General features: G+C 33.7%; 2 pseudogenes across 1 annotated transcript; one reads left to right on the top strand and one right to left on the bottom strand.

Annotated features, from left to right (window-relative positions):
• Positions 1 to 6,780: 6,780 nt before the first annotated feature.
• On the bottom strand, positions 6,781 to 10,426 carry LOC143597224 (putative membrane protein At1g16860; annotated as a pseudogene). The gene is made up of 4 exons (XR_013146854.1): positions 9,521 to 10,426; positions 7,565 to 7,720; positions 7,253 to 7,464; positions 6,781 to 7,146 (listed from the first exon to the last, which is right to left on the bottom strand). The product of XR_013146854.1 is annotated as a putative membrane protein At1g16860 (transcript).
• Positions 10,427 to 15,074: 4,648 nt separating this feature from the next.
• On the top strand, positions 15,075 to 17,515 carry LOC143597226 (protein FAR1-RELATED SEQUENCE 5-like; annotated as a pseudogene).
• The last annotated feature ends 8,910 nt before the right edge of the window (positions 17,516 to 26,425 follow it).

Here is a 26,425-nt window from a genome sequence, read left to right as displayed (position 1 = left end):
GAGAAGGGTCAGGGGTCCTGTTCGGGTTTTCTCTTATGTGTCTATTTCATGATCTCAGTTCCATAACTAAATAGTCTCCCGGTTAATTGATAACTGAAACTTAGGGGATTCTAGCCTAGGTGGTTGTTCATCATCATCTGAATTAACTTTAAGTTATAAGTTTAGTCGTCTTTAGTTTTCTTAATTTGTTAAAATCAGTTTAAAATTAGTTTATTAGTAAAATCCCCCTTAGGCAAATAATAAATAAATAGTCGTATCTGTAGTTGAGTCTAATTTAGCTAGTTTACGTAATTAAAAGAGTCTCGTGGGTTCGAATCCGGACTTACTTAGTTGTACTAGAGTCGATCGGTTCACTTGCCGATTAGTATTTTAGTTAAGTTTAAGAGTCTAGAATTTATTACTTAGTGTCTAGATTAGCGTAATTTTAGTTAATAATATTAAACTACTTTTAGCACATCATAAACATGTGATGTAAGCTGGTTTTGGTAATTAAATGTGGGAATAACACCTTATTCCTAAGTTATGTTATTCCATGATAATTAAAGAAAGAAATATGCATAACTTCACGATCTTCACTAAAAAATCATTTTATGTAACAAGTGGTTTATATTAAGTATGAATGAGATAACTTACTTTAAAGATGAGATAGTCCTTTAAATAACTAAGTGAATTGTCCTTGATATTTTAGTAAAAATAACCTTTGTACCATACTTAAAATACCAATTAAGATTATTTAAGTCGTAAAGGATCAACCTTGAATTACCAAGTATTGACCCACACAACTCTTAAACAATTATAGAACTCATCTAATAATCATCCAAGATCCAAGAGTTGTTTAAAATAGGTTATGTTGCACACACACTTGACAAGTAATTAACTGATTTTAGTGGATTAACATTAACAATCCGTTTTGATAACATTGTCAACATTCCCATTTTAAGATGATCTGTAACAATCTTTAATTTTCAAACCCAAAACCCGACCTGCTTTAGTTTTCAGTGTGATTTGAAACATTTATAATAAATGAAATGTTGGATGTCTATGTTTTAATCATGTTATTGTTATTTATACTAAAGTTATATCATATTTACTATGCTAACTTATTCGCAAGTCTTGATGAATCGAAAATCGTTACCTCACATCATTACTTATACTGTGTTACGTATTTAAAGTGTTACAAACTCATATAACCTAACTCGATATTTGGAGTCTCTAATAAGTTATATATATATATATATATGTATTTGCCTATACATATTAAGTTATAACTCAAGTTATAACTCAGAAGTGTGTTTCTTTCATTTGATAACATAATAAATTGTTACATGGACCTTTAGACATGTAACTAGCCTAAGTACTATATTTAATTAATTATTGTAGTAAATGAATCGTCCCATATCTTAAAAATACAATATAATCCACCCCACAACACCCACCCCCCCCCCCCCCCCAAAAAAAAACCGTCCACCCCACCCCCTTTCCCCTTCTTCAAGTTTTACAGCTTTTTACAAAAACAAACTTTCCTAAGTTAGCCCCTCAAAATCTTGTTATTTATAAGAGACTATCATCCCCTCCTTTTCTTTTGTACCATTCTTATTTTTCTTTGAAATTTAATGAAGAATTTATCTTCTCCCTCTCTCTCTTTCTCTCATCTCCATTTTCTTCATTTTTTTATTGTTAATATTTTGTCAAAAACTAAGGTAATCAAGTTGTTATGTAACACTAGTTGTATTATCTTTAAGGTTTCTTTTATTCTTGTTCATATTCTTCATTTACATGGTTGAAAAGCTATTATATATTCATGTCAAGTATCCCACATAATCTATACACCATGGTGTATGTTATGGAGGAGACAAAGAACAAAAGGTTGGAAGATAATCTTCAATGGTCACACCTTAACAATGTTCTTACATTCCTTGTAACTTTATGTTTTAATTTGATTTTCTTTGATACAATAACCATAAGGGTTTGATAATACATATTATTTATATGATGTCTTCATCACCCCATTAACGACTTATAATTTATTTCCATCAAAAACCATTTCAAAATGTACAGGACATTACTAATTGTAATAATTTAGAATTGACAGAATTCTTGACCAACAAAGGTTGAGCCATAACTTTGTCAAAACAAATTGAAATGGTGCAAGACCAAAACCTATGACCAAATTCATTGAGTTTTGGTTCTATTGATGTTTTATTGCATTTTAATTCAATTTTATGACTCCATAGTGATCAAATTAATATTAGACGCATATTTCTACCCTTTTAGAAGAATGGTTGTTTTAGCCAATTTCGGGTCCGAATTTAACCAAACTTTCTAAATGAAAGTTGTTCCTAACACATTGATTTAGTTGATTGGAGTTTTTTATATTTTTTGGGAATTGTTTCATATTTTGAGTAATTTATCTATGATGTGACAGCTAGATGTCCAAATTCTGTTTTCATCTTTCTTTTCCTTTTTCAAGTACAAGTTATCATATCATCATACCATTATAATTCATAGTTAATTATTCGTCAAACACAAACTAAAACTAGCCTATTACTTTTATTTAGGGCTTACATGTTAGGACATTCATACATTTAACCAAGATCTTAATCTTTCAACCCACCAAATTTAATGTGAGTTTACATACCCCCTTTTTCCATCTTTTATATATTTTGTGTCACACCCCAACCTAAGGCAGAAATGCCGGGGCGTGATCCGATTGCTCACAGCCCGAAGATACTATCATAATATAAATGTGACAATATCTATTTAATTATTTTATTTCAAATGTGCACACAATATTCAAATACAACAAAACAATTCAAATAAATAAATATAACAAGTTAAATTCACGTTTGTCTTCAATAAACCCTAAGGTCTTTCTAATTGTCCAAACTTCCACTCAAGCAACCTATATATGCGTAGAAAACAGAGTTCGTCAACAACACATGTTGAGTGAGTTTACCACCAAGTTTTGACACCAAAATAATGTTAATATAATAAATAAGCAAAACGTAATAAATGCGGCAATGAAATCAAACCATGAGCAAGTAAGTTGTCGATTAAACCATCGCTAAGCGAATCGGGCGCCTGTAAATCAACTATGAGCAAATAATGAGAATAAGACCGTTGCCAAGCGAATCGGGCGGTGGTCATTGAGAATGAGAAGCCTCTCCAAGGGGATATGTCAAGCGAATCAATACAATAACACATAAGCACACAACAAGTAGATTTGATAAATCACACACAATTACACGTATGCTATTTTTGATATGTATGTATATATAGATAAGTATATATAGTATTATATACGCATATGTCCCCAAAATGTTTATGAAAATCGGGTAAAATAGGGGAATGATAAAACTCACCTTAGACGGAAGGCAAGTGATTAATAAATTCGACAAACGAACTAATGATTTAAGCGAGTCGTCCAATACGCGTCCAACGAGATTAATGATCAGAATCTAAAACTTTGTGATATGAAACTATAAATAAAAACAAACTTAATGCCTATGGAATCAATCCAAACGGATGAATAGAACTCTAGTTATGTTGATTTTAATGTTTAAACGAGTCGAGTCTGACCAGAATCCGAATTTCGAGTCGGGAGTTGGGTTTTGGGCAGTAGACTTAAAATTATGTTTTGAAAATAAAAGTCGTCTGGACCGAACATTGAATCCGACCAGAAGTATGAGAAAACGATAAGTCAAACTTGTTGACTATTTTACCCTTTATCGGGTTTTGAAGCAATTGACCAGTCAACACCCTTCAATCACCGAAATTTATTGAATGCTATTGACTAGGGAATGTGTATGATCGATTCTACAGTTTACAACTTACCCGGAAAGTGAAAGAACAAGGAGAAACGATGAGTCAAAGGTCCTAAAGCAAGCAAAGTCAACGAACAAGTCTTGAATCTTTAACGAAGAGGCAAAAACCGAAGGGTTTGAGGATGAACAGAGGTAGGTGACGGCTGGAGGATGTTGTTTAGGGTTTGATTAAAGTTTACAGCAGATGAATGGGGCTTGTTTATATAAGAATAGCTAAAACGAACCAAATATGGGCTTTTTGGCCCGTTGAAACAAGTATATGCGATTTAAGGAAAGAATCAAAGATTTATACATAAAGATCTGGTCTTAAGCAGAGGAAAATGATTTAGGACTTGTATTTCAGTTATAGGATGTTTACTTGGACCTTAATTCACTCAAACATGCCTAAAATAAACGATTTTTATGTCTTAAACGAGTTAACGAACGAAAACGAGTTACGGTTCTGGTGCAGAGGTTCCATAGCGCTGCGCGGCCATCCCTTGGCAGCCCGTCGTGCGGCGCTCCTGTGGTTAGGGGGTTCAAGTTTGATTTTTGACAATATTGGTCCTTGTGGTTTGGTGTTTGGTCACTTATTGAACTTGTTATGGATTTAAATAGAAAATGATCATTATCTAAAGTGCAACGGTAATAAATGAACATTTAAAACTTAGGAACTTATAAATATTTGATTTTTCATTAACAATAAAGATCTAAAAATATTTCGGGTCGGGTTATACGTAAACGAATACGAGTTTCAAAAATCCGAGATGTTACATTTTGGGGGTAGCATGTATACCTTATGTATTATTCGAGTGTTATTACCACATATATTCAAAACACAATTCAGTTTATGTTTATTTGTGATTATTGCATGCTCTATGATTATGCTCTATGTGCTTAAATGTTTATTTTATTGTTTGGTGGTTTGATATCATCCTCATCTAGTATGATTATACATTTACCCAAGTACGCTGATTTTGTATCAATGGGAACGAGTCCACATCTATTTAATTGTTTACATTTTCATAAGAATTGTAATGCCTATCATTTACATATGAATTGTGATTTTATCTATATATATCTAAACTCAAAATTATGTATTCTCATCAACATTCGTGTTGACAAACTCTATGTTTATACATGCTACAGGTTCAAGTATTTGATGTAATCTAAATCGAAGATAGTTAGTTGGACTTAGGATATTTATTTAAAATACAAAAGTATGATGTATTTGATTCGATTATTGTAATTGTGTACTTGTTTTGATGTTAATGAATTAAGTAATTATTGTCACTTTAATTAGTGTCTTTTGAGCTACTGTTCGATCAGCACGTTACGCCGCCGCATATTCCACCGGTTTTGGTCTGGGTGTGACATGATCAATTACTGCTAATACTTCATTTGGTCCGTGCTCATATTAGGATTTACATTTTTTTTCTTAACCAATCCCTTACAAGAATGGCAGTTCCCCGACTTATCATCAAGCTTGATACTTGGTGTCTCTTTTAAAGTTTATTATCCAAGGCCTCACAAAAGTGGCAGTTCCCCGGCTTATCGTCTAGCTTGGAACTTTGTGTATCTTTTAAGAGTATTTTAACATTCCTCATCAAGTGATAATTATAACATAACCTTTACCCTTTATAAACCGATCACATGTTTAACCAATATTATTAAACTTTAATTAAGATTCACTATAAACCAAGATGATATTATGAAATTTTAGCCAATACTAAGCATAATGTTATACATCAAAGTAATAGATAAAAATATGATCAAATTAGAACAATCTAACCAATTTGGATGACTAATCTTTGATGCTAATGACTTCTTCAAAAAGCTTAATTTCTTTGATTTTCAAAAAGTGGACGGATTGGATGATTTCCTTATTAATGGTGGTGAAAGCGAGTGGACGGAATGTATTAAGTGTTCCTCCAAGTCCATTGAATGTGGTGGATGAGCATTCAATTTATAGTCTGAGCATGGCTCTCAACACTACCTGTGTTGAGCTGGGCACGGCCGTGCTGATCACTTTGTCTTATTGTATCAAATGCTCGTTGTCAGATGGTACAACAGAAAAGAGAACACGGCCGTGTTGACTTCTGGGCACGACCAGTCTGGAAATATATTTTTTTGTCTTTTCTCTTGTACTATCAACATGGGCGTGTTGAGAGTCAACATGGGTTATTAAAAAATGATATTATATAATTTATCAACTCTTTCAACATAATAAATTATTAAAAAATAGGGAAAACTCTATAGAATAGTAACGAAGTTTCAAGTTTGTTCCAATTAAGTTACTCATATTTTGTTTTATCCCAATCAAGTCACTCAACTTTCAGTTTGTCTTAATTAGGTCACTTAAATTTCAATTTGTGTTCTAAAACGAGAGGGACAACTACTATATTATCATAATTGATATATTTACTCATAAAAAATAAAAAAATGTTCGTTTTAATGACGTTTAGGTTATTTATGAGCATATAATATGAAGGTAAAAAAGATAGTATTAGAACATTTATTGAAAGTTGAGTGACCTAATTGAGCTAAAATTTAAAGTTGAGTGACCTAAATGAAACACACTGAAAGTTGAGTGACCTAATTGAGACAAAATTGAAAGTCGAGTGACCTAATTAAGACACAATAAAATATAAGTGGCTTAATTGGAACAAACTTGAAACTTGATTACTATTCTATAAAGTTGTCCTAATAATAAAATGATGAAAAATTAAGTAGGTTCTAAACATGATGATGACAAATGCTTATGAACGGCATAACACATTTGATTTTCATGGAAGATTTTGAACCATACTTTATTTTTTCTTCTTTAGTAAGCATCAATAATCAATAATGAGTATCAAATTGGTAGAATAAAATAAAATAGGAAAAATGCTAGTCAAGTAATAATTGATATTGAAATGCTAATATTACATCCATCAAACTAGCATAAATGAACCATATCATACAATAAAAATCTCAAATTCTTCAAACATTTCTCAAAGGAAAATTAAATACAAAAATGCAAGCCTTTTCAAGTATGAAGTCTCCCACAAAAGCTCAATACCACACAAACATTAACAAAACACTCCTAAACAAGATCATGGGATGTAACAAAACTATACACTTATCATACTGGTCAACTCAAACTTTGACTTACACGGGAATAACATCAGGATTCGACGAGTCATCACATCTCAAAACGATACCATCTAGGCTTGCGGGAAGCATACATGCAGCCCATTGGCATCCGGTTGGAACGGGCTCGGGTGGAGGAACAATCATCAACACATTATCATTTCTGTGAACAACTCCCATCACACTCACACTGCTGCCTTCCTTAATGTACCTATGTTTTCATTAACAACCAAACATAAACATTAAAGTAATGAAATCATTTAGTGAAACCAATCAGGTGGTTACTTGTTCAACAAGAAACGACAAAAAAAACATACCCTTCTTTGAGTCGCATCATACGATCATCACTAGATAGGTTTCTCTCAGCCAGCCATCTTATGAACTGTGGAGACACGTCTTTGTTGGATTGGTTGATATCAATAACAGCTGATTCTTCAACGCATGGAGTCACGCGGGCCCCATAACCGGTTTTAACTAACGCCCTCAGTCCCGATTGGAAATCTGATATGTAGAAATCCACAACATGTCTCTGAAAGTATTTACAAAAAAAAAAAAGAAAAAAGAAAAAAAACATGCAATCAAGAATCTTTTAGAAACATCAGCTAAACATATCTGATTATTTAATTTACCTCCATGGATCGTAGACCCCACGTGAAACGCTGATGTGTCGGGTTAGCGGCTTTTGAATCCCAACCGCGATATTCATATAAACTTGTGGATGTATAAACGCATCTGGGAACCCTTTGGAATGATGACTCTAGTGGTACATGTCCGCAAGTAACAACCTTTAAAGAAATCAAGATTTTTTTGTTAACAGCATAGTTGTCGATAGCAAATAGCAGTAAATAGCGACGGGTCACCTGTATGCTACGTAGCGAAGAGCGGTAGATAGTGACCGCTATTTCATATTTAACGATAAAGGAGTATAAACTTTTTAAGCAAATAATAAGGGTTTATATTCACAAAATAAGCTTTTACGGTGAAACTTGTGGAAGTTGCAGCTGTTTGGTCGATAAACAAGCCTAAAAAATAAGTTTCTACAACTTTTTATATTAAAAAAATAAAAAAAAAACCCTAAATACCGCTATAACCACGCCAAACGACAAATATTTAGTATATATAGTGGCCTATAGCCGCATCGTTACGTAGCGCGTTATAGCGCCCGCTATCACCGCTATTGACAACTATGGTTAATAGAAGTGTTTTTTCAAGAATATAAAAATATAAATTCTATACAAAATAAGATGATGTCATTAAATTATGGGACCTAATGTCCATTCTACTTTCTTGAAAAGATAAGATACCAATTGTCAAGATCTATCTATATCTATATCTTTATCTGTATCAATTTGGATACAATACAAAAAACAAACTAGGCTGAGAAAATAATTGATTTAAGTCATTAGCAAATATAGTTACGAGACAGAGTCGCAATGCGAAAATTGGCATGGTTATAAATAAATACAAGAAAAGAAAGAATGTAACTAAAAATGTGTATAAAAGCCATAAAAAAGATCACTTATTTCCAATTTAGACCTTTTATATTTTACCATCTTTTAACATCCCATAAAAACCCCTAAATGGAATCATAGTTGTCAACAGCGACAACCTACTACGCTACATAGCAATAGCGATGAAATAGCGGACACCATTTGATGTTCAGTGATAAGGTATTAGATTTTTTTTTTTAAAATAGGGGTTTCATTCACAAATTTGAGTTTTTATAGTGGAACTAGTTGAGTTTGGTGCTGTTTAATCGATTTTAATGCCTAAAAATTCGGTTTTTGATATTAAAAAAAGAAAAAGCAACCCTAATCATCGCTATATCACACTTTTAAGGTACTATACATCAAATAGCAGGAAAGTACCCGTTCGCTATAAAGCGCGCTCTAATAAGCGCTGTTCTCGCTGTTGACAACTATGAATGGAATTTGAATGATATTTCCTACATAACCAAAACCACCTAAAAAGTAACAAAAATGGGCCATTTGGTTGAAGAAATTTCTTACAACTACAAGCATTTCGTCAACCACTTAAAGGCAAACCAAATGAAGGCGTAATTCTATAGTTTCTGTTCATATATTTTCTTAAGGGATTTTTACATATTTCCCCATCCTAAACCTTTGAAATTACATATTTCCCCAAAATACAAGTGTTTAATGCAAAATGTACAATGCTCTTTAAGCATGGTTTGGGGAAATATGTAATTTCAAAGTTTAGGAAGGGGAAATATGTAAATGCCCCTTTTCTTAATACGAAATGTATGTTAACTTGCACTTCAATGCAAAAGAAATTGATAATTTAATAAGATCCCTTCAACTTGTATCATAGTTGTTTCTAATTAACATATATTATAGCAACTAGCAAACAAATACTTCTTTTTAAACAAAGATTACATTAAATTTCCCTTATTAAGTGTAGTTTTCAAGACGAATATAAGTTGGTTGAACCTAATTTAATGCAAGTAGCTTATATGATATTTAGGCAACCTAATTTATTAAACGATTAGAGACGAAACACAAATAGGTATATGAATATACTACAATACAAATGCATGCATAAACGTGTGTGTTTGGGTGACGTACCCCGGAAACCTTGACAAACTGGCCATCTTTTGCTGTTCTAAGCTCAGCATCTGGATACTCAGATATAAACTTAATAACAGCTTTTCTACCCCGATACACATTCCAAACAAAAGGCAGGCTCACAATAGCAAAAAGCACACCGACAACAATGAGAAGAACAGGATTACCAACTGCTGCAAGTATAAAAACTGCAGAAATAAACCCCATCACAAACAGCAAAACTATGGACCATAAAACTAACTTCGGAAAGCTCCTGAAAAAGGAATATGAACCCTCTTGACTCAAATGAGTAACCGCATGATTCTTAACCATTGAACTGGTTCGTGACTTGATCGACGCGGAAGAGTCCAACGGGCCCGATGACTTTCTGGGCCCACCCGATGAGTTAAGCGGTCCAGAAAGAATCGGGCCGGATGTTATCAGACCCGTGGCGGGGAGAACCGGAGGTTGAGGTCCAGAATTGTGTCTAGAACCAGAAGTCAAACTTTGACCTTGAGACCCGTATGACTTTCTTATCGGTTCTCCGTGTTTGTTTAATGGGCCAGAACTGGTCTTTTTCATTGAACCTGAACCTGTAATATTGCCTGATAAAGAACTCATTCGGGTCATGGAATGTGATGATATTTGACCCGTATTGCTACCACTCATTGACCCAGTTCTTAATGGGCCACTGGTTAACTGTCCTGATTTTTGTGGCCCGTCAAACATCTTTCCTAGTTCACCTGACTTTTTAATGTCACCACTGTGTACGGCACTGCGGTTGAGAACGTCGTTGGAGCCTTTTCTTTTGGTGGCTCGGGCCGCCCTGATACATACAAGCCATTGTTTAACTGATGAGATGTGATCCGAGAACTCATTGGTGAAGATCTTAACACGAGTAGAAATTGTACTATGCAAAGAACCAGTTTACCTACACAACAATATTATAATAAAAGCAATGTTAAATCATTCAAGAATCAGTTAACTGAAATGATAATAAGTTTTTCATAAACACTTCAAACTAACTACTGCAACTTCAGACTTCAATAATATAAATACAATAACAGGATATATCACATAGCTGCACAATGCACAACAAATATATATGAGTTTTGATTATGGAAATTATGATAGAATCATAGAATTGAAATCATCTAAGATAAGGAAACTTGTAAGCTTAGAGATAAATATCTAAATTCCTATCTATTTTTTATTTTAAAGTTAAATAAAATATAGGTATATGTGATATGCCTTAGTTTTTTTTTTCTTTAAATGGCGAATTCTTGACATCTGGGAGACTTGAACCCAGGACCTCCCAACCCTTTGGTGTTTTAATGGCTTTGCCTTTGCCAATGGGCCACCCACCCCGCTGTTGATATGCCTTAGTTACCTTACGCAGTTACGCCCAAACCCTTTAAAAAAATTATTTTAAATAAAATATATGTATTAACTATTAATTAAAAATTTATGAACTTTTGCCACATTTTGTTTAATTACATATGTGATATTTATCGTGTCTCTAAACAGGCCGTGTCATGTAACCTGTTCTAAACAGGTTCGTGTTCGTGTCTAGCACCACAAGTAATCGTGTTTGACATATCAAGTACAAATCAAGATCCAATTTCAGCAAAACATCAACTCCTAAAAAAATCATTAAAAACCACAAGAAAGAAGATGATAAAATTCACAAATTCATATACAACCAGCAACATTGCACAGATCCAAAATAAATAATAATCAATTAATAATGCTACCCTAAAACATAACACAATTAAACAATTAATCCAATGTACATTAATTCTATAGCCAAAATTAAAAGCCTAACAATTTGCAACAAATTAAAAAGAGTAAGAATCTAGTACTGGTCATGTAGATGAAGCAGTGAGTTTAAAAACCCAGCATCTTGACATACATACATACATACATACATACATACATACCAGTGTGTAAACATGGTAGACAGAGAAACTGAGGATGAGAGAGAGTAAAATGAGAGGTAGGTTTGTTTGTTTGTTTGCAAGTGAAACTGCCCTCTGCAAGTGTGTGTGTTGTGTCTTATATATGGGGCGCAGATTTTATCAAAAAGTAATGGCTTTTTAATTATATATATTTTATTATATTATACTACTTGACATAAGATTTATTTTGACATATAAATAAAAACAACGAGGTACTTGATACTATAAAGTATTTATTGAATATTGAAAATTATACGAGAAAAATAAAATAATCATTTATATAGAAAAAGAAAAGAAATTAAAGGTCAATAATCATATTATGTGATTTCGATGGTGTCAACAAGTTATACTACTATTTGCATTTTTAAATCATCAATAAGGCGTACTATTAATATTTTTAAGTTATCAAATGTCTGTAATTTAGGAGTTTTTTAAATGTACGATCCCTATTATTCAATAACATATTAATAGGGATATTTTTTGCTAATCCCTTGTGTCGAAGGACTTGTTCAGCAGTCTACCGGGTGGGTTTTTTTTTATTCTTTCATATACACTTTTATTGAAATTAATTTTCATTGAAAATACAAACATCATATATTAAACATTTTTAAATGAAAATGAAAATTATATTTTAAATATAAAATAAAAATGAAGTAAAACTGTGGTGGGCATCGGCTTTAAGAGCATTACTCGTTGGGAGTTAATTTTTCCAATTCATACTTTTTTAATAAATCCTTAACATATTTGCTTTGACTTATGAAGGTTCCTTAGTGACTCAATGAACTTGTTTCACTTGTAGACTATGGAAAAGAAAAAAAAAATTTAACTCACCTGTAGTTTTCATTTGATAATAATAATCTTCAATAAAGGTGAAAATTCCCAAAATATCTCAAATTAGGAGAGAGTAATCCAAATTAACTTTTTTAATTTTAAAATTCCAAAATAGTTTCTTAAAATCTCGTTTGATCCGACTGTTTTTCAATTATTCTCGTCTTCCCCGTCCAAGTTTGCATCCCCGTCAAAATTTGCACCAAAGTCTTCCTCGTTCAAGGTTGCACTAAAGCTGTCTTCCTCGTTCAAGTTTGCATAAAATTCGTCTTCCTCTCCAACTTCTAAAACATTTTCTATTTAAGTATTGTTTTAATGAAAAAATTATAAATTTTATTCTTTTAAATTAGCTAAATTATGGAATGGGTCCTTTTTGGAAATGAGTTTCACTTTTTATCCTTTATTTGCATGTTTAGCTCGGTTTTAATCCTTTACACTAACGGATGTTAAGTTTTTCAGTTAAGTAAGCCCACATGCAATGCACATGAGGGCATTTTCGTCCTTTTACCCATTAAGAATTATTTGTGTAATAAACTAAATTTGTAATTTAGTCAAACCATTTAACATGAGGGGTTGTTTATGTTATTTTTCTTAAAGAGACTATAATTAAATTCACTATATATATATATTATCTATATTTATCTTTTACTCTCTCTCCCTTCTCTCTCTGTATCTCTCACTCTCCGTCACCATCTCCTCTAACCACCCACATCCACCACCACCGCGTCGTCGCCAACACCACCATACCGGAAACACCATCATCTCCGCCTCTTCAGCTAATCCCCTGTGTCAGCTCTAGGGCTTACTCTTCTCTCCCAATACTATTCATCCCCGCTAATCTACCTTCATGAAAACAGTTGCAGCATAACTTTAAATGGTCAAATAACAAAAACACATTAACCGTAACCATAACCGAATTGTCAGTTAATCCGCATCAATCAAATCAAACACAACAAACCTGCTTCGGCGAAATTGGAAAAGTCAACTTGCCTGAAAACTCATGATTCTTGACAATATCTTTCATAACCTACCTCCAATTCCTACAAACACCCGCACACGAAACCACATTCTTCCGAGGTGTCCAAGCGCACTCAGATGCCTCAATCCTCATCAACACATCTCGTAACAGCTCGGGCGGCATATTTGCCCAACAACTCTGTTTCAAAGCATCAACAATAGTCGATGATCAGTCCTCGACCACCCGCTGTGACCGAGCCCTCAAGCCAAAACCGTTTCTAGATATACTCCCAAAATCCCCCTTCATATCATGAAGTATACTATTAAACGACATCTTCAAGTTCAATTTAACTAAATCTAACAGTTCAATTAACGGAGAATTGATGAAATGAGGTTACTTACGTGAAATTGGAAGTAGGTTTTGATTGAATTGACGGATGGTAGCGATTTGGGTAGTGGGATTGAAGAGAGAGAAGATTAGGGTTTGTAAGAATGAGGAGATAACGATATGGTTACGGTTTTCATGAAGGTAGATTAGCGGGGATGAATAGTTTTGAGAGAGAAGAGGAAGCCCTAGATCTGAAACAGGGGATTAGCTAAAGAGGCGAAGATGATGGTGTTTCTGGTATGGTGGTGTTGGCGGCGACGTGGTGGTGGTGGTTGTGGTGGTGGATGTGGGTGGTTAGAGAAGATGGTGATGGATAGTGAGGGATACAGAGAGATAGAGAGAAGGGAGAGAGAGAGTAAGAGATAAATAGATATATATATATAGAGCAAGGTTATAATAAGAAGTAGAATTATCCTAGGAAGTGTAAGAAGTGTTTTGAACCATTAGATCAAAATATCTAGTCAAGGGCAAGATTGTAATCAACCAACTAGTTTTAATTATGTTATTTTCCTTTATATTAATCACAATCAATTACAATTCCTTAATTATAGTAATCGTAATATTTTACAAAATCATTAACAAAAAAGGCCGGTCATCTACAACAACCTACGTTTGTGATCCTTTTTTTTCTCATCAATCCATCGCCAATCGTACCAGCATTCTTTATCGCCGATCGTACCAGCATTCTTTATCTTCAACATGAGTAATTTCAAGGATGTTGATGAATTAGGTAAACTTGAATACATTATGGAGTGTTTAATTTTTATTTCATGTTATATAATCATCATATTTGTTCTTCCTTTATACCCTCTTACGATATCCATTAACGGTGTAAAGAAGGATCTTTTTCAAGTGAATTTCGATGTGTATCGTTTTTTTAGGTGTTATGGTTATTTTGTTATCCTTTCCCACGATGATGTGTTTTTCACTCCCCTTAGATTTTGTACATCTACTTTTGTCAAATACCAATCCATGTCATTTTATCTCCTGTTAACTGTGTTTTTCTTGCTACATGTAAATTTTCAGATTAAATACTTTTTGAACATCTGTGTGTTTTTTTTTTGTGTCATTGTAACCAATGCAAGTTTTTTGTTTCAGTTAGTATGTTTTACAAATTTAGGTAATTCTTGAACATCTGTTTGTTTTTTTGTGTCATCGTAACCAATGCAAATTTTTTGTTTCAGTTAGTGTGTTTTACAAATTTAGGTACTGTTAAGATGTTATAACACTTCAGATTTTATTTTTCTTGTTTTAAACGTGTGTTTTTAAATGTCATTGTCTTCTGTGGGCTCTATGTGTTGTGGAACTTAATTTTTATTGTTTGTTATATCCGATTATAGATCCACCCGCGTACAAGGAAGTTGGAATTCAGCATGTATCTCCAAATTCTGGTAGGAAGACGTACACTCCACTAGTGTCTGCCTCAATCAAACCTAATGAAGGAATGATCTTTGAAAATCTTCAAGCCGCTGAGTCTTTTTATAGAAGATACGCTTTAGCGGGCGGTTTTTCTATCAGGAAAGGAAGACAGTGGGTGGACAAAAATGTTGTCCGTTTGAAGTATTTTGTTTGCACTAAGGAAGGCTTAAGAACTGTTAAGGAAGTGGACACATTAAGTGAAGAGTTCAAAGGGAAAAAACAACGTAGGAAGCCATCTCAAAGAACAAATTGTGAAGCCCAAATATAGTTAATTTTAACCGACAATGGCATGTATAGGGTCAAATATTTTGGTGAAGCACACAATCATCCATTTGTTGATGAAGACGATATCCACTTCTTGAAGTCTGCTCGCGAGCTTAAGTTTACCCACAAAAAGATGTTAGACGATCTTGCAAATATTAACATTGGTCCGGTAAAAGCTTTCAACATTATGAGTACCATGTATGGTGGGTTTGATAAAGTTGACGCAACCAAGTCTGATTGCAAAAACTACAAAAGAAGTATCAACTTATTCATTGGAGACTACGATGTTGAGATGGTTGTTCAACGTCTTATGGCGAAGAAAGAATTCTGTCCCAATTTCTCATGTGATTATTCTACTACAGCAGACGGGGCGTTAAAGGGTTTGTTTTAGGCCGACGAGCGAGCCAAGATGAATTTCTACGTCTTTGGTGATGTTGTTTCATTTGATGCAACATATCGGCATAACAAGTAATATCATTGACAACCAAAAATTTTATTTCTTTTTTTGTGTTTTATTTACTGATTCATTTGTTTTACAGGTATAACTTGGTGTTTGTTCCATTTACTGGAATTGACAACTATAATAGGAATGTTACCCTTGGTGCAGCGTTGCTTGGATCGGAAACCGTAGAATCTTACACTTGGTTGCTGAATTGTTTTAAGAAGGCTTTTGGCTATGCACCAGCAGTTCTTGTAACTGACCAAGATCCCGCCATGAAACGTGCAATTGAAGACGTTTTTCCTAATTCTAGGCATCGGCTCTGCATGTGGCATATTATGGATAAGCTGTCTGGGAAGGTACAAGAGAACTCTTTTTTGTTTATGTTGTTTATTGTTACTGTACATAGTTTGTTTGATTGTGTTATAATATGCCATTATATTATTTCAGGTTGGATCCGGCCTTTGCAACACCACAGATTTTAAGACTCGGTTGTGTGATATTGTTTGGACCGACTGAATAACACCTGAATTGTTTGAAACAGAGTGGGCTTCAATAAGGATGACTTTCAGTTAAACGACCACACTTGGCTAAAAGACATATTCAACATTAGAGAGTCATGGATTCCCGCTTACTATCGTGAAGAAACCATGTCTGGTCTTATGTGTACTTCATCCATATCAGAAGCGAGAATCATTTTTTTGGCCAGTTTTGTAACCCACGTTGCACTTTGGTTGAGTTTCTGGCCCATTTTGAGACTGCATTGGATCATCAGAGACATGAGCATCGTAAGAATGATCATGATTGTAGGTATACAGCAGCCGAGATATGGAGTAACTACACACTTGAGAAACAAGCAGCTGAAATCTATACGAGAACCATTTTTTTGATGTCCAATTGGAAATACAGGCTGCTCTTCACAATTGCACTTCTAGGTGTTACGTCCCCGTCGATGACTTTCTGAAATTCAATATTCGTGACTTTCTACACTTACCTGCTTCTTTTCACGAGGTATATCGGATTCTTAATATGCTAGGTTTACTGTGTTTATATTTTATTTTTACACTTTAAATAACTATACATTGTTCTTCATGGTAGGTTATGATTCGCAACGAAGACATCACTGTTTATTGTAGCTGTAAAAGGTTCGAGCAATTCGGTTTACTGTGTCGTCACATTTTAAGGTGCTCCACATTTTGGATATCAGGGTATTTCCCAAACAGTACATCAATCGTAGGTGGACAAAAGACGCTGTGTCTAACAGCCCTATGCGGTCTATTGGTTTTGACGAGCCCAACATAGACAAAAGTACTGATGTGTATCGTGTTGTTCGAGACATCAACATTGCGCACGAACATATCATAAACAAGCTGGTTGATGACATGCAAAAGTTACATCATTACCGTGACTACATTAACGCGTACAAAAGTACAGTAGAAGAGGTTACTTTCGACGCCCTTAGACCTAGTCGGCGAGACAGGTTCGCTGAACTAACCGGTATGACACAACCAGATCAAATCCATATTCGTGCCCCGATTGGTGTTAGGACTAAAGGTTGTGGGCTTCCAATTCGCTTCAGGTCATTACGCGAGCAAGCTATAAGTCAAAAGCAACTGGACAAGCCCCTAAGGACATGCAAAATATGTCGTGAACCTGGTCATGACACCCGCAACCATCACTTGTTCAGTATCAATAACAAACCTCCACAGGATCCTTCACAAAACGGAGCAAGCAGTTCACATGAAGAAAATATGGAAGAGTAGCCCGGTTGCGTTTTTTACAAATACACTTTAATCTTATATCACCTTAGACTTTATTATGGTTTGTTGATGGGTTTTTATTTCACCATAGACTTTAGTATGTTTTGTTTATTGGTTTTTATTTCACCTTAGACATTATTATGGATTGTTGATGGTTTTTTCCATTTCACTTTAATCTTATTTAACCTTAGACTTTATTATGGTTTGTTGATGGGTTTTTATTTCACTATAGACTTTAGTATGTTTTTATTTTGTTGATGGGTTTTTATTTCACTATAGACTTTAGTATGTTTTGTTGATTGGTTTTTATTTCACCTTAGACATTATTATGGATAGTTGATGGTTTTTATTTAAGGTTTCATGTTTACTAACTTTTTGTTTTAAACAACTGATGGATGTTTTTTTAGCAACACCTGATGGATGATCATATGGTTTTATCCAATATTTTCCAAAGTTGTTCAAATTTAATCTTAATTTAATCTTTGTTCATATGGTGCCTACTCAAACATTTCACATAACACCTGACCATGTTTTTTTATTAAAGCGTTTTGTTTTGTAAAACATTTTACTTATAATAAATTGATTCATTAGCTAAACTTGAATTACAAAGCACATGTGAAAAAACTAGACGTGTTTTAAACAAAACAAATAACCAAACTATTTTTAACCCTGACTTTAACACCTATATAATCATCACACACGTTTCCATAACATAAACAGTTCAAACATTTTCATATTCCAAAATATGTAAACAGTTCAAACGTTTGCCAAATACGTAAACAAGACCAACACATAAACAGTCTACCATTCATAAAAACTGTCAAAAACCGTTAACTATTAAAAGAAACAGTCATATCTGTCCACAGTCATTTGAGATTTAACCTGTCCATGATTCTTTTAGAAGCTTTCTTGTCCAGATTCGCTTTCTCCGTCGCAGACAACTGGTGATATTCCAACATATCTTGTAATAACATTTCTCTCATCACGTTTACATCGCTAAGTAGAATCTTAGCCACGTATTTCCTTCTAAGATCTTCAACCTCTTCCTTTTGTTTCCCTAACACCCGTCCACGTTTGTCAAGTTCTTCAGCAAGACCACAATCAACAACCCACTCTTTAGTATTCCCACCTTTAAACGTCTCCATGTGTCTCATAACAAACACCCCGCAATCCACATAGTTGTATGTCGTCCTCCACGGTACATCGACCCGCGTTATCTTTGCTGTTTTAAATTTCGACCCCCCTGGTGGTCTATTAAAGCCAAATACCCAGCCATTGTCTCTCGCTGAAAATCAATTGTTCCAACATAAATTTATGTCTACAAATAATATTACTCGATACGAACATAAGAATAACATACCATTTTTTCGAGCCACCCTCTGTATCTGCTTTTAAAAGACTCCCTTGTCCCCATGTTATCAATAATATGAATCTGGCACGTCTTTAAGTTGAAAGTCATCAGATAAAAGTGTTTCCCGCTTATTATCGCTATTAACACTAACTCTACCCCTTGAAAGCTTTTCAGCTTTTGAGCTTGAAGCATTTTATCCATCGCCTCAGCAAAATTTTTGATTCTCATGGACACGTCTTTCTCGTAATGATCCGGTAGCTGTTCATATACGTTTATTATATACTACAACCAATTATAATTATATTACATGAAGTGTCACTTACCAACATTACTGTTGAACAGTATAGCCTATGCACCGATTTGTGTTTCGCTCTTATCGATCCCTCATAATTCAGCACGCTTGCCCATGCAGACATCACTGATACATGCACCCACACGTCCGGGCGCAAAGTCTCCAGAAAAACACGCCTAACGCAAACACCTTCATCTGTGCTAAATACAACATCCCTATCTACACAACAAAACGAATAACAAAATTCATCACCGAAACTATAATTTTATAACATACAACCATATAATAATTTACAGCAGTTAACACTTACCTTTGATCCCCGTACGCGGAGAAAATATAATCTGCCATGCTACTTTCCCCCTTAGATATTGCAGCTCCCAAACTCACCGAATGTTTAGCAAAAGGCGAGCAAAACGCTTCTGATAGGAACCTATGTCGTCGGGGCCTTTGATCGATACCTACTGTGTCATTACTTTCAAATACTACTTCCTTTCCCTTACTTACAGATCTTGGTGTTTCGTCAAACGTTTTCTGATCTGCCGACTGCACGTTCACTTCCGGTAAATTAAAAACCACCTTCAGGTTTTTTGGTGTTGTCACAACTTGAGTAGATTCAGGCTTTCGAATGTTCGATTTCACTTCGTGGTACGTTTCAACGTTAGACAAACCTTCATTCTTATTCACATCCTCTTCCTTCTTGATGGTGTATTTACGCAGAATCGACTTCCACTGTTCCTCAAGCTCTTTTATCAACAAGCTACCTGAACACATGTCGTGAGCTTATTCAAACTCATGGCATATATCTCCATACACGTTATCAAAATGTTGCATCAAGTCACTTATCCTTTCAGCCAGGTCCTATTATTTTAAGACAATCAACAAAGCGAAAACAAACAATTAGTCGACATCACATACATCTAACTGACCTAAAATACAAAACCCGCAACCAGTACGTACCTCCTCCTCGGTTTGTGTCGGGATGTACAACGGATCTTTAAAATTTGCAACAGGCTCTTCAATTTCTAAAGACCCCACAACACCATCAACATATGCCACGTCATCATCCTTTTCCTGTTCAACCTCACACTATTTCCTTTTCAAGCCCGATTTTTTTTCCTTGATCACCATTTTCTTTAGCTCCTTTTTCGTAAACTTTTTCGCCACATTACCACCAACATCCTCCACCTTCTGTCTCTTTCCACTGTTTTCAAGTTTTCCTAACGAGGCGCGATCACCCACTCGTTTGCTTTCCAATATATCTTGTAGTTTAAAAAGGTCATCGTCTGTAAAGATGTTCACTGGCAACAAAATTTTTCCCTTCTCCACCACATTTCCAAAGTGTTCGTTTGCGTAAGCAAGCTGTGTTACAACAGTTACATTACTAAAATTAACTAATGAAAACTAATTTCAATATAAAAGACATTACGTACCGCAAGCGCTGTCATTGATCCGTTGTATTCCTTGTTTTCCTTCCATTTTTTACGAGTTCTTCTCAATGACGCCACCACGTATTCACACCAATTCATCTCCCTAACTGCGTCAATATCTTTAATTGATGGTATAAATGGTTGGTTCACCGTGTTATTACCAGTAATATCTCCCATATATGTCCCAAACACAACGAGAAAGTTCATTTTGAAATGCCATCCACTATCAATCTGGTTTTTGGCATGCTCCATAAATTTTTGCAGGCACACCTTTGCTTTTGGGTCAGGGAACTAATTCCTCCACCTATTTACAACCTCATCTTCTAACCTTGGCTTATTTGTTTCTACTATCTCGACCTTTCCCCTAGGTTTTGCTAACAAACGTTCCACCAGTTGCGGAGTTATCTTAACTTCTTTATCCCCCAAATTTAGCACACTACTGTCGGGGTTGTAGTTATTAACTAACCAGTAACCCAACCCCGTTGGTATGTTTGCTACATTGATATCTAGGATGCTACCAAAACCCATTTGCATTACCTTTTTCCTTTGTTCATTTGACAACTTGTTAATGTATTCATGGAACAAACTTGCCCTAACCCTTGGCCTCATCTTTTCCCCATTATACTTGTGAAACACACTACTTCTGTCCACCTTTCCTTTACTTCTTTGAAACAATTTAACATGTGGATTGGCGAAATCATCATCCGAATCACTTCTTGAACCTGCTTATTTTATATTAGAAACACACTCAATCAACATTGCATTTCTAACATCGTAATACAATTAACTACACAACAACACTTACTTTTATAAAAAGGAATGTTCAAAGGTACGTGCGGTTTTTAACCAACTTCTTTATCTAAAACAACAAATCAACACAGTCAATAAACATAAATCATGTTAACTTCAAAAAGTGTTACCTTTTATTTTGTTACCTTTGTTACCTTCTTTATTTTTCCCGAACATTTTCTTACCTTTGTTACCTTCTTTATTAGTCCCCAAAATTCCTGCACTTGTGTTTTTTTCTAATCTCGGGCTTCTCCGAACTGATAGTATAATCACAAACACATCAGTCTTTTATTAACCCAAAAAATCATTCGTATCCAAACTTCACTAAACTGTTCATTAACAACTAACTACCAAACAGAGCACTCACACACACATATCATATCTAATAAACAGAGCGTTAACCATAATAAATTAAACAGAACAGTAAAACATCACATTAAATATGAATCAGAACAGCTTCATATCTTCACTCCATCCCATATAAAAATCAAAACGAGTATCGAACTACAAAAAAACACTTTCGGAATTTATGAGATTAAACAATAGCTTTGACAACAAACTTAATGTCTTATTAACTATAACACAACTTAATCACCCAACATAATAAACATCCATCATCTTTCTTTACATTCTATACCCATACTAACACACCGAATAACAAAAAACCCACCTGCTGATTAAGTGTGTGACACACTACAACAAAAATCGTAAACACACTAACTAACAGAACATAGTAATCAAAATCATAACAGAGTACCCAACACACACCAATAGAACAGAGTAATCAAAATCTATACATTCTCGTAGTTCCTCTTTACATTCTCGACCCATATAACAGAGTAATCACACACCAATCCAACTCGTAAACACACTAAACACAACTCAAAATCATAACAGAGTACCCAACACACACCAATACAACTACAGACAACACATCGAAACACACATCAAATGTTAAAACCCAGCTTCTCAGGCCTTCAATTAAAAGAGTCAAACCCTAGCAATTGGGGATAATCTACCGACGAAAAACACATTGAATAATTGCAACTACAGACGCACCTTGAAGATTATTAAAACCACCGGCGACCTTCATTGGTGATTTGAGATCCATATTCGTCGACTGAGATGGAAAATCAAGAAACAATTGACTATGTGATTCCCGTCAGAATATAATTCAACTATTAGAAGATTTTAGAGAGAGAACAACTATAATCAAATCATAAGCATAAAAGTAGGAGTGTCTAAACAAAATTACTTGCCGGTTTGCATGTCCATCCATTTTAAAATGACTATAATACCCCTGACACACATAAATTATCAACTAACAAAAAAACACACCGAGGAAATAACACACCTCCACTCCCAGCCACTAGATTACCCCATCCGACTCACCAGATCCCTTCCTACACTTCTTAGACACATCTCACTTCTTATTATAACTCCACCCTATATATATATATATATATATATATATATATATATATATATATATATATATATATATATATATATATATATATATATATAGTTAATTTAATTATAGTCGCTTTAAGAAAAATAACATAAACAACCTCATGTTAAATGGTTTGTTTAAATTAAAATTTTAGTCTATTACACAAATAGTCCTTAATAGGTAAAGGACGAAAATGCCCTCATGTGCATTGCATGTGGGCTTACTTAACTGAAAAACTTAACATCCGTTAGTGTAAAGGACTAAAACGGAGCCAAACATACAAATAAAGGATAAAAAGTGAAACTTATTTTCAAAAAGGATCCATTCCATAATTAGCTAATTCAAAAAGACAAAATTTGTAATTTTTTCTTGTTTTAATATTCTATTCAAGTGCCCTTTATAGTAAAACCGTCCAAAGTTTGGGAGAAAAGTTTGGTCTGTCCTCTCGTCAGAGAGCGGTATTAGAATGTCTTCATGCTCCTCATGCTCAAGACTTTTATACTGTCACCCTCATCGAAGGGTTATGCCAACACATGTCAGCAGCGGAGTACAGGGCCATTCTTAAATATCGTTCAATGATCCTCTTGTTCCCAACTGATGAGCCCTGCTTGGTCTATCGTAAAGTTGGTTTAGATAATTTTGGTGAACATGCAGTTTATTGCAAAGAACTCCCGGGGTTTAAATATCGACATGATTTGGTCAGGGATGTCCTTTATGATGTGCTAAAACGGGCGGGAATCTCGACAAAAAAAGAGGCTCATGTGAATTTCTTGTCAGATCCGCGTGAAGGAAGGTCTAGTCTCCGAACAACGGACATTCTTGTGTTTGGATGGGTGAGGGGAAGCATGCTTGTGCGGACCTTACTAGGGTGTCCCCTCTTGTCGGGCTTAGGGACACCGGGTTTATTGCTAGGTAGGCCGTGTTAAAGGCAGAAACAGGAAAAATTTCTAAGCACGAGAAGGCGTGTGTTGAGAATCAACACGCCTTCATTCCTTTTTCTTTTGATACATGTGGGTCTCTTGCCCCCGATGCTGCTACGTTTCTGAAAAGAGTTCAACAAGTCGTGCAAAGTAACTCAACGACGCCAAAAAACGATAATTTGTTTTCAGTAGGATCAGTTTTGCTATTCAAAAAGGGGTAGCGTCGCAGCTTGTTGCCCGTTTACCTATCTCTCTATTGTAATTGGATCATTTTACTTTAATAAAATAATTTTCATACAAAAAAAAATTACATGAAAAAAAATATTATACTAGTATAATTAATTTCATTTATATTTTGTTTTTATTTTTATAACTTTTGAAATATAAAAGTTTTATAAAATTTTGAATATATTGTTGAGACGTACTTATTTTTATCTACATACGACATAAATTTTGTTCAAAATCAAGTCGGGTCAAGCTTTTATTGAACGTTTCGACATAAATTTGACCTTACTCGGTTTTAAATAAAATTTATGTTGACACGTAGATAAAAATAAGTATGTCTCAACGATATATTTAAAAATTTTATAACACTTTATATTTCAAAACTAATAAAAGAAAACAAATATATATGAAATTAATTTTACTTAAACAGAATTACAAATATAGAAAATTATACGAGAAAAATAAAATAATAGTTTAATATTAAAGGAAAAGAAATTAAAGGTCAAATAATCAAATTATGTAATGATGTGATTTCGAAGGTGTCAACAAGTCATACTATTTGCATTTTTAAATTATCAACAAGTCATACTATTTACATTTTTAAGTTATCAAAATGTCTGTAATTTAGTTTTTTTTTTTAAATATACGATCTCTATTATTCAATAACCGGGATGTTTTTCGCCAATCCCTTGTCTCGCAGGACTTGTAGCTCAGAAGTCCATTGGGTGGGTTTTTTTATCCTTTCAAATACATTTTTAATAAAATTAAATTTATTTGAAAGTACATAAATATCATATCTAATCTAATCTAATCTAACTTTACTAATAAAAGAAAATAATTAAGATGATGTGGTAATCTCATATTCATTCTTGGTCTAATATCTTTTCTCATTCATTCTAGCTATCCATAGGTCATGGACAAAACCATTTTGTTAAATGGATTATAATTTTCTTTCCAATCTTTCATCTCATTCATATCTATTCATGGGTCATGGGTCAAAATAATTTTAATAAATCTAAACTAATCTAACTTTACTAATAAAAGAAAATAATTGAGATGATGTGGTAATCACACATTCATTCTTGGTCTAATCTCTTTTCTCATTCATTCTAACTATTCATGGTTTATGGGCAAAACCATTTTGTTAAATTAGTTATAATTTTCTTTCTAATCTTTCATTTCATTCATATCTATTCATGGGTCATGAGTCAAAACAATTTTGACAAAAGGGTTATAATTTTCTTTATAATTTTCTAATTCCTCATCTTATTTATCCTACATATCCATTGGTCATGAGCCTAATCAATTTTGACAAATGAGTTATAATTTCTCTTTTAATTTTCTAATCTCTCATCTCATTCATTATAGTTATCCATTGGTAATTAGTGAAAACAATTTTAACAAATGTTGTATATTGTTGTAAACTTGTAATGGTTCATCTCATTATAATTTCTAAATTTGAGATTATAGACTTTTTACTATTTGTAGTATATATTTTATTTTCTTCTTACCTTCAATTTTATTTATTTATTTTAAAAAAAACGTACCTTATCTATTTTTATTATTTAACAAATTCTGTGTAATACATGGATTCAAAAGCTAGTATTAAATATTTTAAAACAAAATTAACAATTATATTTTAAATATAGAAATAAAATAGAGTAAAACTGTGGTGAGCATTGGTTTTAAGAGCATTACTCGTTAGGAGTTAAAAATTTCCAACTCAATACTTTTTTCTATTTTAACATATTTGTTTTGACTTATGAAAGGTTTTAGAGCATTCTCAGTCTATCCTTTAAAAATATGTGAGGGGAGTTTGCAAATTATATAGTACGGTTTTTAGTGGCTATGAGTGTAAATTATAGGGTGTAGAGAGAAAATGTAGTGATTTTTTGTAAATTTGAGTTTCCTCCTATTTATTTTTTAATATTTGTTGAATTGGTTGTGAGTGAAGAAGAGAGAAAACTGTAATGATAAATGTATAAAAAATATTATTTAATTGAACATGAAAGAAATATAGTGTTATTTAGTGTAATTACAAAGATGAGGATGGAGAAAGGGCTGAAAATGCTCTTAGAGCATTCTCATCCCACCCCCTATCCCTAAACAAAAAATTACACTAAAACTCACTACATTTTCTCTCTGTATTTCAATTAAATAATATTTTTTATATCTTTTATCATTACCTTTTCTCTTTTCTTTACTCACAACCACTTTCAAAATATATTAAAAAATTTTAGAGTGTGAACAGTAACTTTTCAAATATACCGAAAAATCACTACTTTTTCTAAAATATAAAAACTTTTCACTCACAACACCCTGAATCACTCTCTAAATTATAAAAACAACCCTCACATAAAATGAGGGTTTGGATGTGGGTTCTCTATCTCCATCTTTAAAATTTAACTAAAAAACGTAATTTCTTTTTTATACACCATTTTCTAAAAACTTCCCCC

The sequence above is a fragment of the Bidens hawaiensis genome, unplaced genomic scaffold (assembly GCF_021521415.1).
Source record: "Bidens hawaiensis isolate Kalapana, Puna unplaced genomic scaffold, B.hawaiensis_p1.1 tig00047755_1, whole genome shotgun sequence".
NCBI classification, from domain to species: domain Eukaryota; kingdom Viridiplantae; phylum Streptophyta; class Magnoliopsida; order Asterales; family Asteraceae; genus Bidens; species Bidens hawaiensis.
Note: the sequence above shows the minus strand (reverse complement) of the source record. Positions and strands in the feature narration are given on the sequence as shown.